Consider the following 21,989-nt stretch of genomic DNA (forward strand, 5'->3'; position numbering starts at 1 on the left):
CCCGCTCAATCACCTTGCCCAGGAACGGGAGGTTCAACACTGGGTGGTAACTGGACGGGTTGGTGGGGTCCAAAGATGTTTTTTTCAGGAGGGGCCACACTACCGCCTCCTTTAACACTCCTGGAAAAACCCCAGAGCTCAGGGAGATGTTAACAATGGCCTCCAAATGGTCCCGTAGCCCCTCTGAGCTGGCCTTCACCAGCCAGGATGGGCAGGGGTCCAGAGGACAGGTGTTTGGCCTCATCCCCTGCAAGATCCTGTCAACATCGTCCTGAGAGAGCAGCCTGAAATGGTCTAATACGGACCCGGAAGACGGCCAAGGGGTCTCCAGTTCCCTTACTGTATCAACAGTGGGTGGCAGGCCACGGCGAAGGGACAAGATTTTACCCGCAAAATAGCTTGCAAAAGCCTCGCAGCCAATAGTTGAATTAAGAATTTGGTGGTCTCCCTGAGAGAGGGAGACCAAGGACCGAACTGTTCAAAATAATTGAGCCGGGCGTGAGCTAGTGGACGCAATGGAAGCAGCAAAGAAATCCCTCTTTGCTGCTTTTACTGCCACCTCATAGGCTTTCATAAACGTCCTATAAGATGTTCTTGCCTCTTCGTCGCGCCCCCGACTCCACACTCGCTCTAGTCGTCTCAGAGACCGCTTCATCTGGTGAAGCTCCTCGGTAAACCAAAGAGCTACCTGTTTGCGGGCTCGGAGAGGACGGCAGGGGGCAATAGCGTCGATGGCTTCGGAAAGACGGTCATGCCAATCATCCACCAGCTCATCTAACGTACTGCCAGGGGGCATCGGATCCCACAGAGCCGCCTGGAAACCAATTGGATCCATAAGCCTCCACGGGCGAGCGTAAATCCACTCACCGCCCACCCGGAAAAGGAGCGGCATGCTCAGACGAGCCTTCAGAACAAAGTGATCTGACCATGGCACTGCATCATAGGCATCCAGGACCACCATCCTCCCTGCCCCAAAAATCAAATCCAGTGTGTGACCTGCTTGATGCGTGGGAGCCGAAACAAACTGGGAGAGTCCTAGGGCCGCCATGGAGGACACCAGGTCAATGGCCTGCATGGAGGCATCGTCGTCAGCATGGACGTTGAAATCCCCGAGAACCAAAAGTTTCGGGAATTCCAAGGCCCAGCTGGCCACTGCCTCCAAGAGACCAGACAGGGAAGATGCAGGTGCAGTAGGCGGTCGGTACACCACGCATATTGCCAACCTCTCCTCGGCGTCCAACGCTAGGCCCACACAATCAATGCCAGTAATTCTGGGGGTGGGGAGTGGTCTGAAGGAGAAAGACTCCCGAATGAGCATAGCCACGCCTCCCCCCCGACCACATGTCCGGGACTGGTGGAGGACCGTATAACCTGGGGGGGCTAGTTTTATTACTAAAAGGATACTAGCACAAACTGAGATGTCTAATTACATTTTCTAGCACCAATGAAGAAACATTTCAACACAAAAATAACAAATGCAGGGCTAAATGTGTGGTTCCTTCTGAGGGCTGTCAAGAGCCACCACACACTCCCAGACATATGGTACAATACTACACAGAATTACTCTAGTAATGAATGAAATAAAATATATGAGCTCATACTGAAGTAACTCTGCATAAGATAGCACTGAAAGACTTCTTTGGAGCACCCTCCTCCTACCACCCAGAACTAACTCAGCATTATATGCCAACAAATCACATGACTTGCCCACCTCCTTGGTCTCCCCAGAATGTTGTCCTCCTCTCATAACCAAGTTCCTTTGGGCTTAATCTTTGTGCTCCTTGAATGATAAAGAACTATGCAACTGGTCCTGTTCACATTCCTCAGTATTCCTGTATTCAAATGCATTCCTCAACAATGCAGGATGACATAATGAGGACGCATCTCCCATATCAGTCATGGTAAGTGTGCATGGAGCCCTGATCTTGTCAGATCTCAGGGTCGGCCTTGGTTAGTAATTGGATGGGAGACCTCCAACGAAGACCAGGGTTGCAAAGGCAGGCAATGGCAATCCACTTCTGTTAGTCTCTTGCCATGAAAACCCCATCAGGGGTCGCCATAAGTCAACTATGACTTGAGGACATTCTCCACCACAAGTGTGCATGGAACCTAAACAAATGGGTTTTGTAAGGTGGGTCTAGCTTACAAGGAGTATTGGGAGCCTTCTGGTAGGAACCAAGTTTAACAATGTAATAGCCCTGCCCTGGCAGTCTGGTATATTTCCTGAAGATGAAGATGTTAACTCTTAGGTTACCACAACTTAGCAAAAAGTTTCCAAAATGTTAGACAAATTGAGTATTGGAACAAATTGTCCAGAGAGATTGTGAAGTTTTTTGTCTCTTCAGATGCTGAATGTTTTGTTTTAAGTCTGGGAAATACTATTCAGAAAAGTTTTCTATAGTGAAAGGGGGATAGATTTAGTGATTTTGAAAGGGGGAATGGATTTGGTGATACTTTGTGCAAAAAAAAAAATTAAGCCCTTTCTAAACCAAGCACAAAGGGAAAACAGAAATTCAATATAAAAAAAATGTACTGCAGAGCATTTTTTTAAAAAGTCTGTTATAAACTTAAACCATTGTTATATGTATTTTGTAACCCACTTGAGTGATCACCACAATGAGAGAATGAGGGTAAAATTAGGACTAAATCCCCCACAGAAGCCACAGCTTCATGCACTATTCTCCTCTAACATAGTTCTTGAAAAGCTCTACTCCCATATGATTTATATTTGTTTACTTTCAAATCCCTAAGTCTGATACAGTGTAAAAAGGATAGATCCATAACTAATAAGAGCCGTATGTTTCTCTAGCATTTGTTGTCTGCGTCTTTTGTTCTGCTGCATTAATGTGGTGTGTTTCCAGCCTACCTGTCGACAATAACCCATAATGCAATTTGGGCTCAAATTCATTAAACCTGATTAGCACAGCGTACTAATGAAAATCCAAAATTAGCTTGTGAAACAAGACGACAGACGTCCTTGCCAAGCAATTCAGAGGACCTCACCTTCAACTCCACAGAAGTCTGCTCAACACTAAATGCTTTTTTGCATTCACCCATCTTGTACAAAACATTTTCATAAACCATACCACATTTTCTGGACCACTCCATTAAAGACAGGCAATTTTTAGCAACAACAAAAATCCCTCCCAAGATCATAGAAATATTGTGTCTTTTTGTGTTTTCTTATGCCCTTGTCCCAACAGAAAAAAAACAGATTCAGTTCAAGTTTAATTTTAGAAGAGTGATCTATAAGCACAGTTGTTATTACATTCTGGGATTATGTGAAATGTATATTGTATGAACCAAGGCTCAATGGCACTTCTAAGACCACTGAAGACAAGATGGGTCAACTCAGCTTATGATTTCATTGTAAGTCTTACACTCAATAACAGCAATAACAGAGCCTTTTGAAGATGGTGGTATCCAAATAGCGGAAAGTACATCAGCCTTTTCATAAAATGAAAAAAGCCCCAGCCTGCTTACTAAGAACACAAGAAGGTGCTTTTTTAAATTTATCACAAACATGAATTTTAGAACATCCTCCAAGAGGCAGCCTAAAAGTTCTCTCTTTAACAACACAATTCTGTCAATTAGCCATACACAGCAATTACCAACCTTTTTCTTTAATATTTGTGAAGAATCCAACCTTTCCAAGGATGATAAATGACTTCTTGAAGTATGCAGTGCAGGGTTTTGCTAAATGTGCACTTTTCTTTCTCCTTTTATATTTTTTTAATAATTTCCCCCCAGTTATTTTGCACAATCAATAGAGAAAAGACATCCTTAGAAAAAAATAATAAAAAAGCACAGTGGAATAGTTTAAATGAAAATAAAGTGCCTTCTCATTCAGCAAATGGCTAGAGCAAAGAGACATTCTTACACCTAGGCTAATTAACGGAGGAGCTAACATTGTTAGCCAAATTAGGAACTAAACCTTATTTTAATTGTTTTGAAACTGAAAAAAAAGAAAAGCACCAATATATTCCAAATATGACCTTTGAGAATTCCGACTTCATTAGCATTTCAAACAGCACAGCACAAATTAAGACAGGACATCTTCTGCAAGCGAGTTTCATGCTGCACACAGTTAAAGAGTCACCATCTCTTGTCCCTTTATCTGCGTTAAATGTGGTGTTGTATTTTTTTACCCCCATTTGTTTTTCATTGGTGGCACTGTCATTGAAACACTCCAGCTAGAGCCAGCACCCTTCCCCAAAGCACCTACAGTCTGGAACATGGCAATCTACACGACGTATCATTTGAAATTCTTTTGGCTATCATACAACTGAGCTAAAAGAAGCTCGCAGACTCACCGTGGGCTGAGTTGGCACCGAGGGCAAGGATGAAGTGGAGGCATGGCCTGGTCGGAAGAGGAGGAGTGGTCAGTCCTCCTGTCCAGCAACATGGTCAGCGCCAGGGCTTTTTTTCTGGGAAAAGAGGTGGTGGAACTCTTGCCCTCGGAGAAAATGGTCACATGGCTGGTGGCCCTGCCCCCTGATCTCCAGACAGAGAGGAATTTAGATTGCCCTCCGCGCGGCCCTCCACGCAGAGTGGTGGTGGGGCCACCAGCCATGTGACCATTTTCAAGAGGTTCCAGAACTCCGTTCTACCGCATTCCGGCTGAAAAAAAGCCCTGGTCAGCGCCATTCCTGTGGATCCTTCAGCAGAAGCAGCACATTTCCCACCCACCCTCCACTCACTCGGGGTAGCGGGGGGCAGGGTTGTCACAACTTTATGGGTCTGGCGGTTTTGAGGCATTGAGCCGGCTTCTAAAAGGGTGAGTGGGGCATTCAGGCAGCTCACCCCGACGGATCAGGAGGCAACGGCCGTCCAACATGGCTGGCGGTGGAATAACGCTTGCTGTGGTGCACCAGACAGTGACTGGACCTTCCAATTCCAATGAGGATCCGTTGCCATATGCCTGGCAAATGCTCCATCTTGCTGTAATCAATAAAGTTGTGGCCATTCCAACCAAAAGATGGTGTCTGTGTGTTATTTGCCGGAACTCAGACTGACGGAGCACACAGGTGACAACAGGAGATCACCTACGTCCATCCAGAACTGTTTAAAATAGTAGACATTGAGTGGGATCCAGACTACATTTTTCATTAACAGAAGGGGAGATGTAATTTCTGCCAGTTTCCCCTTCCTGCAGCAGACCACCAGTTTGCCCCTTGTGCCATTCTTGAGGGTCCCCTAAGAACAGCATTTCAGGGTCAATGGGAGGGGGATGGCAGAAAAATGGCTGACAGATGTGCCTTCCGTCAGCAGAAAATGAATTCTGGATCCAACCCATCATTGATTATCTAGTATATTTTCCAGCTATTTCCTCCAAGGAGCTCAGAGAGGCAAACAGGATTCTGCATTTTATATCCACAATAACCCCATAAAGTAGCATGCGTGTGACACGCCATGGTCACCCTACGGCCTTATATGGCAGCACAGGGATTTGAAACCAGGATTTCCAGATACTAGTTCAACACTCTGACCACTACACTAGGCCATAGTGTATTGTTGGGAGTTACTGTACTGAAGAACACGGCATCTCTACCAAGAATAGCTTCACAAGTTAGAACTCATTCATACATTACCTAAAGCAGCATAATTGTCACTGCCCAATGACTTCATACTCCAATCACACAGGCAAGAGATTTATACATTTCCAAAGTGACACGAGGACTGCCACATCACTAGTATTTATTGCCTAGAAGCAAGCATCTGGTTGCCACAATATGAACAGATGGGACAGAGGCCCAGCCAATCCCAAAAACCTTGGCATGTGATACCTTTATAATACACATGGTTGAAAACATGCACATGTGGTAAGAATGGAAGGCCCACAGTGCTTTGGATCCTGGTCATTACTTTTTTAAGTGCACACGTAAAATGCTCCAGGGTACATCTTAAAAGCATAGTATGTGGAATTGTTCGTTGTCATATCATCTTTCATCTTTTGTATATACACCAATAAGGCTGCAAATTGCATAACATATGCAATTAAAATCCCTAGGCCAGCAGAAAGCAAGTCCTGATTCTTAATGTTTTGGGTTCTTTCTTTCTGGTCTGACCCTGACCCCACGACCTGAGAGCACATATCGATGTCTGTGTGCTCAATAGATCCAGAGGAGTTAGCCGTGTTAGTCTGTAGTAGCAAAATCAAAAAGAGTCCAGTAGCACTCATTACACAAAGTGCAAGTACAATTCTACTGGAGTCAATGTACCTAGGAAAAAAAGCTATGTCCCATAAAAGGTACAGGGTGAGGGGGAAAGAGTTCTTTGTAGTGACTGGGTTCCCAGGTCCCCCAATTCAGGTGGAGGAGTCCCCACTCCCAGCTCCCCGCCCCCCGTTGCTTCTTACCTGGCCAGCAGAGGGGGTGCAGGGAATGGGAACTTTGGAGCATGCTCATGCATGCTCCAGAACCGTCCTTGTTGCACCGGGAATGACATCATTCTTGGCACAACAAGGAAGGGAATGAAGCAAAATACCTCCCATGAAGGCCGTCCCTTCCTTGTTGCACCAGGAATGATGTCATTCCCAGTGCAACAACAAAGGCTCCAGAGCATGTGCTTGCTTCATGCACGTGCACAGGAGATTTCCCACATGCCCCCCCAAACCATACCTTGTCCCACAGTTTGGGCCCTGGGGGACCTGGCAGCCCTAGTAATGGGCCTGATTAGGCTCAGACCCACACAGCATTTTAAAAACTCTTTAAAAAGGTACCAGTGATCACACGGCCACTACACGTTTACCATCACATTCAATTTGTCTCAGAGACATACTACAGGCTGTGGTGAAAAAAAGAAATATCAAATAATGGATGGTAGGATTATACCGAGCAGTTTGAAAGCTGGATTTGAGTTCTTCAGAAGCATGTATAAAGGAAAGTTTAAAAGAGAAAGACAAAAGGATAAAAAAGAAATTTGGAGGTGGGACTAAACCTCTGTGGGAAAGCATCAGCTTTGCATTCAGAAGGTGTTTCAATTCCCAGCATCTCTAGTTAAAAGGCTCAGGCAATAGGTGCTGTCAGGGCTTTTTTTCTGGGAAAAGAGGTGGTGGAACTCAGCGGTGGAACTCAGGACCGCACAATGACGTTACTTAGGGTCAGCTGGAACAAGGGGAGAGTTGTTTAAAGTTTAAATCGCCCTCAGCGAAAATGATCACACAGCAGGTGGCCCCACCCCCTGATCTCCAGACAGAGGGGAGTTTAGATTGCCCTCCACACTGCGGAGGGCAATCTAAACTCCCCTCTGTCTGGAGATCAGGGGGCGGGGCCACTGGCCATGTGACCATTTTCAAGAGGTGCCAGAACTCCGTTCCACCGCGTTCCTGCTGAAAAAAAGCCCTGGGTGCTGTGAAAGAACTCTACTGGAGAGCTGCTGCCAGCCAAAGTAGACAATATCAATCTGGACAGACCCATGGTTAGAGTCCATATAAGGCAGCTTCATGCATTAGCACAGACAAGCCTGGTAATGCTTACTTTCTATTGGATAAAAAATAATACCCATTGAAGGAACTTTGTGTTGTTTGACTGAAACCGAGCTTCTCAGCCAGGATTGGTTGAGAAAGGGAGGGAGTCTTTTCAGTTAGAAGCTAATGCCCACACATGCAAGATAGGACTGGATAAGATGCTGAAGTCATAGAATTGGCCACCACAACCAGCAGAGATTCACATTTTAGAATACTTGATGGTGTTACAAACTGTCGGGAAATGGAAAAACAACACGGTAAGCAAAGGGGTAGGGAATGGGATAGAAGGTTTTCCATACTGTGCTAGTTTTCTATTTGCTTGGCATTGCTTAAGCAAAGGCTCTGCTCATTTGGAACTAGAATCAAGCACCTGCCGTGATCCATTCTACCACTCAACATTCTACCACATTCTCCTGTAAGCATAAACCAGGCCTGAGTGACAGCTGAAATGGAGAGAGGGAAAGGAGAACTTGAAGAAAAGGGGGGTAATGTTTCCGGAACCATACAAAGTATAATCTACATTCTGGAAATGTAGACAGACAGTAGAATAGCATATACCATTGGCAATGGGTAAATATCAGTGTCAATTAGAAACAGAAGAGAATGTGTTCATCTTCTATTTAATTTTAAGGTTGGCCTTAGAATTAAATAGATTTTCTAAAGAGGGAAAATCAAAAAGAGTCCAGTAGCACCTTTAAGACTAACCAACTTTATTGTAGCATAAGCTTTCGAGAATCACAGTTCTCTTGGTCAGATGCAACTGTGATTCTCGAAAGCTTATGCTACAATAAAGTTGGCTAGTCTTAAAGGTGCTACTGGACTCTTTTTGATTTTGCAACTACAGACTAACACAGCTAACTCCTCTGCATCTAAAGAGGGAGAATCTAAATTTTGTTGATTGTGAACACTTGAGAGTATGTTAAAACATCTGACACTTTAAACTGCGTGTAAAAGTGCTGTGCCTAATGCCTTACCGCACAACTAAAAGGTTCTCTTGAAAGTCCCTTCTAAAGAGAGAATGACCTCTTAAAGCAACCCGGGGGATCAGCTTCATGACAGCAGGAGCTACTAGTCAGATTGTTATGCTGACAACATGTCAGTGTTGGCAGAGGGTGTATCTTAGGAGAATTCCAACAGTTTTTCAAACTGGGAAACTATAAGATCTGAGTAAATAAGTGTATGGGACCGGCCGGACACTACATGGGCTAAAGACTGAACGGCTGATATAATGGGGGGGGGGGCTGAGCTCTATTGGCTGCCTCTGTCACAGGCAATATACTCTGGGGTTAAGAAAATAATTACAGTGGGAGACTTAGTAAACAGTAATAGCCGAAGGATAAACCAGATCTGCTGATCCTAGCCGAGAGTGACAATTAAGATGTAATATTTCCTCCCGTTTCCCCCTTACTCTTCATCAACACTGAAAAGTCAATTTAGCCTTTGAATTCTCTAGGTTGGCCAATATGATCCAGAATAGGCAAGTAAATATAAAAACTGTCTATCACGATATGCTGCTATTTCCCTGTTGTTATCACGCTAGGCCTATGGAGATCACAGCAGTAGGAATCAAGAAGAAATGTTTTCATTCGCTTTGAAATCCACAGCTGATAGTATTAAAAAGCCAAATAAAGGTAAAAGTCTCCTGGAGAGAAAAAGGGCATGCTCAAAATATCAAACATATCAATAGAGAATAACTGAAAAGTTCAGTGAATATTAGAGGTGGCACTATTCTGCCCATTGATGGTGGGATGCTGGAGCTGGAAAGAGACTCCGTAGGAGCAAGGAGCAGAAAGCATCTGAACCACTGGTTAACTGGGGCCAAGCAGCAGAACTTCCCCCCCCTCCCCAGGATGGCGCTGTGGTTTAGGTCAATGCTAGGTCCAAAGACAGGTAAGCATTAATAACATTTGATTTATATACTGCCCTTCTGGACATTTTAATGCCCACTCAGAGCAGTTTACGAAGTGTGTTGTTATTATTCTCACAGCAATCACCCTGTGAGGTGGGTGGGGCTGAGGGAGCTCTGAGAAGTTGTGACTGACCCAAGGTCACCCAACTGGCTTCAAGCAAAGGAGTGGGGAATCAAACTCGGTTCTCCATATTAGAGTTCTGCCGCTCTTAATCAGTACAGCAAACACTACAAGTTGGTCAATGCAAAGCCCTTGAACCAGAAAGCCATCTGCTGAGAGTGACTGAGAATGACATAAACTTAGAGCGAAGCAGCCCTGCCTGCAAAAACTTAGCTGGGCCATGATCCTGTGCATTTATTTATTTATTTATTTGTTCAATTTATATTCTGCCCTCCCCACACTAGCAGGCTCAGGGTGAAGAGACACAAATGCAGGAGCAGCAGTGTGGTTCAGTGGCAGGAACACAGGCTGCTAGAGACTTCCCCAGCATTGGCCTCATTCCTTATAGCCTCCCTGTACTCAAAAATCTTGTCAGTTTGGAGGGGATTCTGGGGGGCTGCTAGTTTGAGGCCTGGTCCTTCAAGGTGAAGAGTAGACATGGGCACGAACCAAAAAAACAAACAAACCATGAGGTTCATGGTTCATGGATTTTCACGAACTAGGACCCACAAACTGGCACGGAACTGGGTCCATTTACGAACCAGTTCATGGTTTGTGATTCGTGGGGTTTAAATACCCTTTTCTGGCCGCTTAGCAGCAGCAGGGAAAGGAACATTTAACAGTTTAAAGGGCCCTTTCCTGCCTTGCAAGTGACAGGTCCCTTTAAACTATCAGCTGGCAGGCGCCTGCCAGCTGATAGATAAAAGGGACCTGCCGGTGGCAGTGCCCTTTAAACTGCCCAAACCCCAGCCCCCCCAGCCCCACTCCACCCCCCCCAGCCCCAGCCCCAAACTTACCTTCCCCTGCAGCACGTGGTGTCCTCCCTCTCCTCCCGCGAGGGACTGGCTAGTTAAAGTAACAAATGTTCCCAGCAAGTGAAGCTTTTTCCCACCTGCTGTATTTGGTATCAAAGTGGTGATGAGTTTTAGAAATTTCATGCTACAGTTTGGCAGTGGTATGTCACGCAAATTATTGCAAGTTAAGCAGGAAGGCATTGTTTTCAGACTTCTCATTGCAAATTAAGTAGGAAGGCATGGTCTCCAAACAAAATTGTGGGTTCATCCATCTGCAGCTGTCGTACATCATATATAAGCCAACCTCCAGGTAGGCCCAGAATTCTAACTGATCTCTAAACTACACAGATCTATTCCCCTGGAGAAAATGATTGCTTTGGAGGGTGGATTCTAGGGCATTCTAGAATCCTTCTCCTCCCCAATCCCCACCCTCTCGAGACTCCACCCTCAGATCTCCAGGAATTTCCTAAGTTGGGGTTCACAACCTTATTATAGGAAGCATGCACACACGACCAAAAGTTAAATCCCAAGAAGGAAGAGGCAAATCGCGCAAATCTCGCAACATCGTGCAAATCTCGTGCGAGAAAACGCGATCTTCCGCATTTTTTGCGCGATGTTTCAGGTCGTTCCAAGGGAAGGTAAGCAGTGTGGAAACGGCCCTGGAATTGGCCTGTTTGTATTCTTTGGGCTAGCAACCTGCATGAAGGCAGAACTTTGCTGTGCTTCATCCTACACAGAGAACAGCACAGCAGTACAGAAATATTGGATGTGACTGCTGGCTGGTTCCAATCAGACAATATCCAATCTAGTGCCCTTCTGTGCTCATTCCTTAGCTTGAAACCAACAATTCATGGAGAAGAGGCAGGCATCTAATCTTCTGGATCTTTCTCTGCCAGGGCATTTTCTAGCCACCCCGAGTTCCTTCTCTCAATACAGAGAAACTATGGCCATTGACACAACTAACAAATCATCTTTCACATGGCTAGCATCTGTCTGGCAAATGAAAATCCTACTACAATTAGAATGTACATTTGATTCTAACGTTCCTATTTTCCTTTCTAATTTGTAGCATTCTATTTATTTCTATTTGCAAAATTCATGAGCAAAGCCTTACAAATTAAAAAGAATGCTTCATATTTCTTGTTTTTTAACCTTTATTTTTCTTCAGAACACTGCTAAAGGTATGGCCCATTTTTTCAAGAGCTTTCAGAAAGAATGAAGAATATAAGGCACAAGGATAAAAGGCCTTGTGTATTGGTATAAAACAATTGGGTGCTGGACAAAAATGTAGAACTTGACAATTAATGGTGATAACTTTCAAGCCATGAGTTCATATTCTGTATGCACAATATGCCAATAACTAACACTTTGAGGAAGGAAGGAAGGAAGGAAGGAAGGAAGGAAGGAAGGAAGGGGGTAACAAAGCTAAAAGAGAATGGGATTTTTTTCCCTTTTTTGAGGAAGGACACAGGAGAGGCAATTAATTAGGAAGATCTAGGATACTGATGGGGGGATGTTAGGACTGGAGTCAAATTATTTGGGGTAGGGAATTCTGGGCCAACTCAAAAGTTAAGCGTAAAGATCATGGTAATCTTCTGTTAATTACTCCTAGCATCTGGTGTTCTGCAGTATATTGCCCTAGAACATGGAGGTTCTACTTAATTGTAATGGAGGACAGCTGTTGAATTTGTTTCATCCTCCCGTTTTAAAAAATCAAAAGTACTGCCCTTCAGAGTTTGTGGCAGTGAATTCAATAAACTTGTGCTAGGAAGTAATACATGGAGTATTGCATGGAGAGGATGTCTGGATTTGGTTTTTTTCCCTTCATATGGGGGCAAGGAGAGAACCTATTTAGAACATGGAATTGCAGCATAGATGACTAACGAGAAAGGGAAATTATTTGAGATGGTGTCCAGGTGTACTGAGATTGTGGTCTTAGGTAAGTCATTTGTCTCCCAGTCTTCAGTTAAACAGATGTTATATTGCAGCAGCAATTGTGGGATCAGAGGAGTGGGTTAGGACAGAGTTTGTTTGTTTGTAATCCATCTTTCTCACTGAGACCCAAGGTAGACTATATAGTGTAAGTTCATGCAATCACCAATGATTAAGTCCATGCAATAAACAACATAATAAGGTATGCATAGCAGAAATTGGAAAAGAAGCATAAAATTCAAATACAGAGATGAAACATTACTGAAAAAAAATATGAGTAACTTGACACGACCTATCAAATAAAGTAGAAACTACCCAGTAGGATCATATTTACATCCACAGACAGTACCAGAAAGTACCCAGTAGCATCATATCTACATCCACAGATAGTGGCCAATAGTATAGTCTACAATCCCTGTCCCTTTACCAAACATCTGCCTGAACCATTTCCTTCCAGCACAACCCAATTGACTGTATAAAAAAGCCCTTCTGAATGATTCAATTTTGCATATTTTGAGGAAAGCCGAGAGCGGGAGATTTTCCAACCTCTTCGGGCAGGCCATTCCATAAGGTGAGGGCCACCACAGAGAACCTGTGGCCTAGGGTTGTCAAATCTGGATTTGCATGTTTTATTTAAAACATTTATATGCCACCTTTCTGCCCAAAATAGGTTTCCCAAGGCAGTGAACAACAAACATTAAAACATTAAAATAATATTTAACATGTCTACATAAATACAACAAAAACATCTAGACATTTAAACATTTAGACACATACACAGACAGACTAGGGAGGAGGCCTAGTTTGAGGCCTCCAAGAGTTTGGTGAGGGTATGCCAAATTAAACAAAAAAAATGTTAATCTGCTAGCACAAGATAACTATAGAGGGAGGTATACAAATCTCCCTGGGGAGGAAGTTCCAAAGTTTTGGTGCTACAACTGAGAAGGCCCTTTCTCAGGTTGCCACCCATCTAGCCTCAGGAAGTGGGGGCACCCAAAACAGAGCCTCTAAAAATGACCAGAATGGAAGGGTGGGTTCATAGTGGAGAAGGCGGTCCTTTCAAGATCAATACCAACACCTCGAATTGAGCCCAGAAGCAAACTGGGAGCCAGTATACACGGAGTTGTAAGCAGTCGGCCCCAACCTCTGCCACATTTAATAGATGTTTGATAGCTGCCTGTGATATAAAAATCACAGGGCCCCTGGATTGATGTAGCCTGATCTGCATCAGGGGAATTCCGGATGGTATTGCTGAGTCCCCCCTCCCCCCTGGGAGATTAAGCCATGAATGGAATGGTCATGCAAAATGCTGAGGACTGAGGTGATTAGTTTACTGCCCTACTAGCTGTGGGTGGAGCCGTGACAAGAAAGGGTCTCGTTGAGTCACTCCACTTAACACATTCCAATATCCTCCTTCTGTGATTAGATCTCCACCCCAAGATCGGGAGTGATCAATCAGCACTGATAAGTTTCTAATTTGTCCCTGGGAAAATACTGTCCCTATCTAAATTCATCAACTCAGCTCCAGGAACATTAATTAGCAAACTGCCTCTTCATAAACCATCAGTAGAACGCACTGCATTTCCTTTATCATACCCTGGAAGCACCAATCAAAGGTAATCAAACCTTTGTCATTCCTAGGTGATGACCGTTAAGGTCTTTGTTCCAATGACTGAGGGGGCCCCCCAGCCTTGGGACACGTTTTGCCCTATAAGAACCAGGGCTCTTGCCCCATTCAAACTGTGCACGCTTCCTGGATCCAAGTGCTATTTCCTTAGGGTAACTTTCCCTAAGACTCTCCCTGGCCAAGAATGTGGGGCATTTGAAGCTCTCTTCCTCCATGGATTACTCTACTCACCAGATAGGTAATTAACACCCTGAACTCCCTCAAATCTATTCCACTTTTCACCACTGCTTTTCCTAGGCATCTTGTGTGTTTGCAAGCAAATCTCTTGTGTTTATATGTGAGAGTTTTCCCCTTTAAATAAAGATACTTTTTAATTCAAGACCATAAGCCTCATTTGCTTCCTTGGGGAGGGGACCCTGTAAATATTGGTGGAGTATCCCATTGTTACCCCTCTCGCATAGCCTTCCTCCTTGCCACTAATTCCCCCCAGTTACTTGCAAGAAACTCCATTCCAGTAACAGAGTGATATGGTCCCTACAACCCACTCCAGTCAACATTCTGACCACAGTATTCTGTACCAACAATAGTTTCCAGACAGCCTGAAAGGGTAGCCCCATGTAAAGTGCATTGAAGTAATCAATCTTGATATTACAAGAGCATGCACCATACTGATAAGATCTTCCCCTCACCCAAGAAAGGGCCATAACTGGCTCACCAGCTGACACTGGTAACAGACACATCTGGACACTGCTGCCACCTCTTTATCCAACAGGATGTCTGGATCCAGCAGCACCCCCAAACTATAAACCTGCTCCTTTAGGAGGAATGCCAACCCATTCAGAATAGGAAATATCCCATTTCCTGGGTGAAACTTTCCCCCCAACAGTAGCATCTCCATTTTGTCATGGTTAAGTTTTAGCTTGTTAGAGCTCATCTACCCCAAAACTGCCTTCAGGCACCTGTTCATGGTTTCCGCGGTCTCACTGGGGATCTGCTGGAAGCATGAGATAGGGCTGAGTTTCATCTGCATATTGGTGATGACTCAGCCCAAATCTCAGGATGACCTATCCCAGCAGCTTTATGTAGATATGGGGGACAAGATAGAAACGTATGTAAGCATGGGGGATAAGATAGAACCTTCTGGGACCCCAGAGGCCAAGGGACAGAACAGCAGTCTCCCAGAACCACACTCTGAAACTTACTTTCAAGCTATGACCAGAATCATTGTAGAACAGTGCTTCCCAATGCCAGCCCCAAAAGGTGGTCCAGAAGAATATCATGATTGATGGCATCAAAAGCCACTGAGAGATCCAAGAGAATTAAAGGATCATACGCCCACTCCATTTCCTGGCAGAGGTCATCCACCACCTGGGGAACTTCCTGGAGATTTGGAAGTGGAGCCTGTGGAGGGTGGGGTTTAAGCAAAGGAGGGACAATAGATGCCATAGACTTCACCTTCCAAAGCAGCCAATTTCTGCAAGGGAACTTATCTCTAATCTGCAGACCAGTAGTAATTCTGGGAGCTTGCCAGTCCCCACCTGGAGATTGGAAACCATATTGTGGCCTCAAACATGTCTCTTGTTTCCATCTAGTTCAGCACTCTGTTCCAACAATAACTAGTTAAGTATCTTTGGTAAGCTTACAAACAAGATATGAAGATAGCAGCATTCTCCTGCTTGTTTATTCCTAGGTGGTGGATGGAGATTATGGTGTTCCTGTTTCTAGGAGGCATCAGCGGCTCCTGCCCATTGTCATCAGAGGGGCAGCACAGGTGTGCAGACAGATGTAATTCCGAGGATTAACATTAACATATTTTAGTTCATGTGCAATACTTGCTTTTTTCCCACTGTGACCCACTGAGAATTTAGCCTATCCTTCTTTTGCCATAGTAACTTTAAACATTCCTGACTTCTGGAAGCCAAGAAGAGAGATATGATTTTGGATATGGTTTGATCCTTGGTGTAATGGAGAAGGCAACCTTCAAGAGAACTTTTTGAGGACACTTAGGTGTGACATCTTTATGGTTTAAGAGTTTGGGGATACAACAGGTATGTTTGCATGAAGTCTATGTTTTGATGATAAATAATTTAAAATATAACCTTGCTGCATTTTTTAATTTTGTTGCAAGTCACCGTGGGCCCTTCCTTCTTTGAAGGAGAAAGGTGGAATAAAAATATTTCAAATAAATAAAATTAGGATTTCTGCATGATTACACCGTATGAGCTATACTTTGATAAATAAGTATTTGAGAGAGGGAGAGAGAGAGTAATTTTTCTTCTACTGAGACAGATACCTAGAAATGAAATCTTGGGTGACTTCTAATGATTTGTAGAAAGCAATTGAAGAAAACAAAAATGGATCCTGGATAATAAGCACAATGGACCATCATAAATACTTAAAACAGGAAATCCATCCCAGTCATGAAATACCAGAAAGACCTGTCTGAATGTTGAACAGCGACACAGCTCAGTTGCTACATCTCGGTGTTGCCTTCCTCTCTGAGCAATCAGTGTTTACCCTGGACAATCAGCTACAGGTTTCCATTGACTCACACTAAAGAACAGACCCATTCCTTTATCATGGCTTTCATCCTTTCAATCCACATCGTTAGTTAAATGGCCATTCTTTCTGCATTCTAAAGCCTCAGCTACAAAGAAAAAAATAGATTTTTTAAAATCATCAAAAATATAAACTATAGGACACTAATTGCTGATTTCTGCTGCTTATATATTTAATCCTTCAAAGCATGCAAAGTTCAATTCTATGCAGAATTACACCCTTCTAAACCCATTCACTTCAATGCACATAGAAGGGCGTAACTCTCCATAGGATTGCACTGTTCTATTCTAATAGAGTAAATCACGGCTTTTTTCAGCTGGAACACAGTGGAACGGAGTTCCAGAACCTCTTGAAAATGGTCACATGGCTGGTAGCCCCGCCCCCTGATCTCCAGACAGAGGGGAGTTTAGATTGCCCTCTGTGCCGCCGAGTGGTGCGGAGGACAATCTCAACTCCCCTCTGTCTGGAGATCGGGGGCGGGGCCACCAGCCATGTGACCATTTTCTCCGAGGCCACTGAGTTCCACCACCTCTTTTCCCAGAAAAAAAAGCCCTGGAGTAAATAATACAACACAGTAAAATCGTAACAAAAGAAAAAAAACCCACAAAACAAAGTCCAAAAGCAGCAGCAAAACAGTAGCGATAAATCAATTAAATGCTTGGGTAACAATTAAAAGCTTGGGCTTCTTAACCTTGTGCCTGAAAGTCAGTAAAGCAAGTACCTCTGGGGATGTTTCATAATTGGGGCACTACCACATATACATCCTATAGTCTTCCATCTAACTCTTGATGCCAAGGACAACCTAGGAGGGGCCTCCAAAGATAAGAAGATTCGACATCCTTCATCATCCATAAAAATGATTTTAAATGCAGAAAAGAAGTGTCATAAATAAATGTGATTATAGCATTTTCATTTCTTTGATAATGATTTCAGAATCTTCTGATACACTGTCGAGATTTTTTTCTGTGTGAAGTCTGAAAAAAAAGAAACCTATTATACACAAAACACTCCATATAGTTGGTTGTTGTGGGTTTTCCGGGCTGTATTGCCGTGGTCTTGGCATTGTAGTTCCTGACGTTTCGCCAGCAGCTGTGGCTGGCATCTTCAGAGGTGTAGCACCAAAAGACAGAGGTCTCTCAGTGTCACAGTGTGGAAAAGATGTAGGTCATTTGTATCTCCTCAGGAGGGGTGGGGTTGAGCTGAGTCATCCTGTAAGAGTTTCCCAGGGTGTGGAATGCTAATGGCGGGAGGCTTCACTGTATCCTGAGGAGGTTCTTTTGCGTATGGATTGGTATTTGATGTGCTAATCTTCTCTGCAGGGCTATTGTCGGGGATAGAATGTTTTGTTAGCCTGGTGTTTTTCAGAACTGGAAACCATGCTCTGTTCATTCTTAAGGTTTCTTCTTTCCTGTTGAAGTTTTGCTTATGCTTGTGAATTTCAATGGCTTCCCTGTGCAGTCTGACAAAGTAGTTGGAAGTGTTGTCCAGTATTTTGGTGTCCTGGAATAAGATACTGTGCCCTGTTTGCGTTAGGCTATGTTCAGCCACTGCTGATTTTTCAGGTTGTCCAAGTCTGCAGTGTCTTTCATGTTCTTTTATTCTTGTCTGGATGCTACGCTTTGTGGTCCCGATGTAAACTTGTCCACAGCTGCAGGGTATACGGTATACTCCTGCAGAGTACTCCATATAGTACTCTTTTTAACTTTCCCTCTTTTTTTTGGTTTCCCATTTCTTGGGCCCAATATGTCCACCCCAGATATAGACAGTGTACTGCATTGGGAATGACCAGGGCTTTTTTTCAGGGGGAACGCAGGGGAACAGAGTTCCGGAACCTCTTGAAAATGGTCACATAGCTGGTGGCCCCGCCCCCTGATCTCCAGACAGAGGGGAGTTTAGATTGCCCTCCGCACCGCTCAGAGGGCTGACAGCTGGACACCTCCTTGTCCACCTGAGCACAGCAAGTAACAGCTGGAAGCCAACGAAGCTTTGTTATCTCACAGCAAAGCCTCAATAATCTATTGCGGAAAGAGAGAGAAGCCAAAGAAACCATCAAGATTTTCTGAAAACTCCCGTCTGTCTGGAGCGGCTGTCTGAAAACTCCCGTCTGTCTGGAGATCAGGGGGCGGGGTCACCAGCCATGTGACCATTTTCTCTGAGGGCAACCCACTGAGTTCCACCACCTCTTTCCCCAGAAAAAAAGCCCTGGGAATGACAGATTATCTTAATCAAGAGGATACAGAACCTGTTTTAGCTATGATCCTATCAAGATTAGCTGACAAATGAGATAGCAGTTTCCTCTTCATTAAGGTTCACAGGAATGCTAAAAGGGGGGACAAGAAGGAAACACTCTGGGGTCACCTTGGAGACCAAAGGAACAGGGCTGTTCATGAGATTTGCTTGCCCATGATATTTGGATTGGGTCTTGGAGGTGTGAGAGGAGCCTGGAGGAAATCTTTGTCTGGGGACCCATAGTGGCTCTTGACAACCCTACAAGTTCATGGTTGCTTATAAACACATAAAAGTAGTATGTGAATTAAAATACTCATATAACCAACTCCAAAAACAACTATCATAATTGTGGGGGGGAAAGTTCCTGACCCTCTGTTGGGAAAGGAACGTAGTTCACAGCAGGGAAGGGAAAGAGAGCTTGTGGTGTATGGTGCTGCCTCTTTGTGACAGAGTTGGGGGTGGGGGAGGAAGTCTATATATGGCAATAGCATCTGCCCATCCCCTTCTCTTTCCACCAATGGCCCACACTGTATCTATGTTGGGAATGGGATCTGGCCAGTAGATACCACAGATCCCCCTTTGATTGATGTAAATAAATGTGGCCTTTTTATTGTCCATCTGAAGGTATTGGCTTTCCCTATTCCACATCTCCATGTTATCACGTGTGCATGCAGTTGTGGTTCCTGCATTCCTTCCTCCATGTAGACATGGACACATGCTTCCATGCCAGGAAATTCATGCCTAGAAAATTCATTGTTGCTTCCACATGACCATTTATTCGTGAAGAAATCATAAGGGACTTGTACATGCTGGAATTTTTTAAAAAAGCAATGTATTCTTTCTCCAGTAAAATAGGGGAACAGTACCTTCCATCCCCTTTTATGTGTTATAAACATAAGACATTCAAGAGTAGGGTAGATCTTATAAAATTGTAGAGGATAGTTACATCAGGGTTCCAACTGATGGCTCACTTGTACATAAACCACACATGATATTGTTTTACAAAAAATAAACTTCTTGATATGATTTTAAATCCTATATAGTTTCCTAACACATGCTCATCCTCTACTTCAGAAGTGACAGTTTGCACATGTTTTCTATAAACGGATAATCTCTGTGTGAAAAACTAGTATGTGAAGTAATCTCATACCTACACATCAAAGATCGAGTTTTATAAACTTGTTAGAATCTGTCTGGGAACATTACTTTGATCTTGCTAGAGGTTTTTCTCAGCACCCATCACCATAGTAACAAAACTACATACCTACAGGACATCTGAAATTTTTTTAAAAATTCAAAAAAGCTAAACACAGCAATAAATGTCTGTATCTGGCAATTTATGGATCTAAGAAATACACCCAGAGATGTTCTAGCATCCCCATCACAAATGTTAATGGACAGAGAAGCAAAAGATTTTAATTCCCATCAGACTGCAGCTATTTAAATATTTTAAAAGTCACTTCTGTAAAAACAGCTTAAGATATCTGCAGAAGGAAATGTTGTTTGATGACGACATTTGTAAACTGTTTCCCAAGCTGACAGCTGGACACCTCCTTGTCCACCTGAGCACAGCAAGTAACAGCTGGAAGCCAACGAAGCTTTGTTATCTCACAGCAAAGCCTCAATAATCTATTGCGGAAAGAGAGAGAAGCCAAAGAAACCATCAAGATTTTCTGAAAACATCACAGTGATTTCAGATACTTTCTAGTACAGAAGGAAATGCAAACAGAGACCTGTTGGGGGTGTAAGTGGTCCTTGAGGAACACCTGCAAACTGTGGCATTTCTGGAACTGTCAAGACAAGAAGCACCTGGATGCAGCCCCAAAGAATTGTGACAGAAGCCAGCATCTGAGTGAAAGCAATCAAAACAATTATGTTTCTGGCTGAAAGCAACTAACTTATTATTATCAGGAATGTGTGTTTGAAAAAATTAAATTTCTGCATCTAGGCTATCCTGTTCTACACCAAGAAAAGTTGTAACCAGTCATCCATATAGATTATGCAAATTGAATGAATTTACATAATTATTCTTAATTTTGCTTGTGGTTTTTTTACCATTATGCGTTCTTTATTCTGGTTTTACTAATCATGGGGAGGAACAAAGACATTGAAACCACCCCTCTCCACCAGCAACTGAATTTTTTAAACAGCTACCTCTATAGCTTCTGAATGGTATTACCCACACACATTCAAGCACACATTAAGAAACATAAAGACTAGAATTTTTTTTAAACTAAGATTATCAGGAGTCTAATCCACTCCAACTTCCTGGGCTGCTTCTATAGTCCCATGAAATTGTGGCATAAACATCTCTCTGCCCCTGTCTAATGGCCAAACTATCCCACTTTTAATCCTGCCATTGTGTTAATCAGTTACTATGGTAATAGATCTTATACAAAATCTTTACTCAGAGACATAAAAGCCTTAGGGTGGATCCTGCAGATTCATTCCACCTGCAGAAGCACTGTGGTCATGAGTAGACATGGGCACGAACAGAAAAAAACAAACATGCTATTCATTGTTCGTTGCCATCCATGAACAATGAACAACGAACACTAATGAACATGATCCTGTCACAAACATGTTCGTTGTTCGTTGTTCTTGGGGGCCAGCAGGCTGTCCTCCAGCCATCAAGATCCCTATCACACCACTCCCAGAAACTCTACCTGAGCAGGCAGCAGAAAATGTACCGATAATAAATAATAGCTTGGCACCAGAGCCTGGCAGCAGCCCTGGAACCTGAAGGGGTAGATCCCTACTGCACCACTCCCAGAAACCTTACCTAAGCAGGCAACAGGAAAGGTACCAGTAATAATAAATAATAACTTGGCCCAGAGCCTGGCAGCAGCCCTGGAACTTGAAGAGGTAGATCCCTATCCCACCACACACAGAGAAAATTCAAGCTCCAATGCACTCTCCCTCCCTCTCTCTCTCTCTCTCTCTCTCTCTCAAAATGCCAACAGTAACTGTCTCTCCCTCACCGTCTGCAAAACCGGAGCTGGGAGCCCCCCTCCCCCCTGGTCTTTGCTTTCTTATAACAAATTTGGAGCTCCATACTTGAAAGGAAGACCTGCCTATCAAACTAAATTGGGCTTGGATTGGGGTTTCCAGGGCAACAGCAGGAGTTCAGACAGAGTTCAGGCAGTCCCTGCCTCCAATTGCCAAGGGAATTGATTGCAGGTGCCAGATTGTCTGGCTTGATGAACGGCAATGAACAGGGCTTGCAACAACGTTTAGAATGGGGCCTCACAAACAGCTTGTTCATGAACAGCTGATTGGGCTGTTCGCGGCTTTTTTTTAGTTCGTATTGC

Source organism: Eublepharis macularius, chromosome 11 (genome assembly GCF_028583425.1).
Source record: "Eublepharis macularius isolate TG4126 chromosome 11, MPM_Emac_v1.0, whole genome shotgun sequence".
Classification (NCBI taxonomy): domain Eukaryota; kingdom Metazoa; phylum Chordata; class Lepidosauria; order Squamata; family Eublepharidae; genus Eublepharis; species Eublepharis macularius.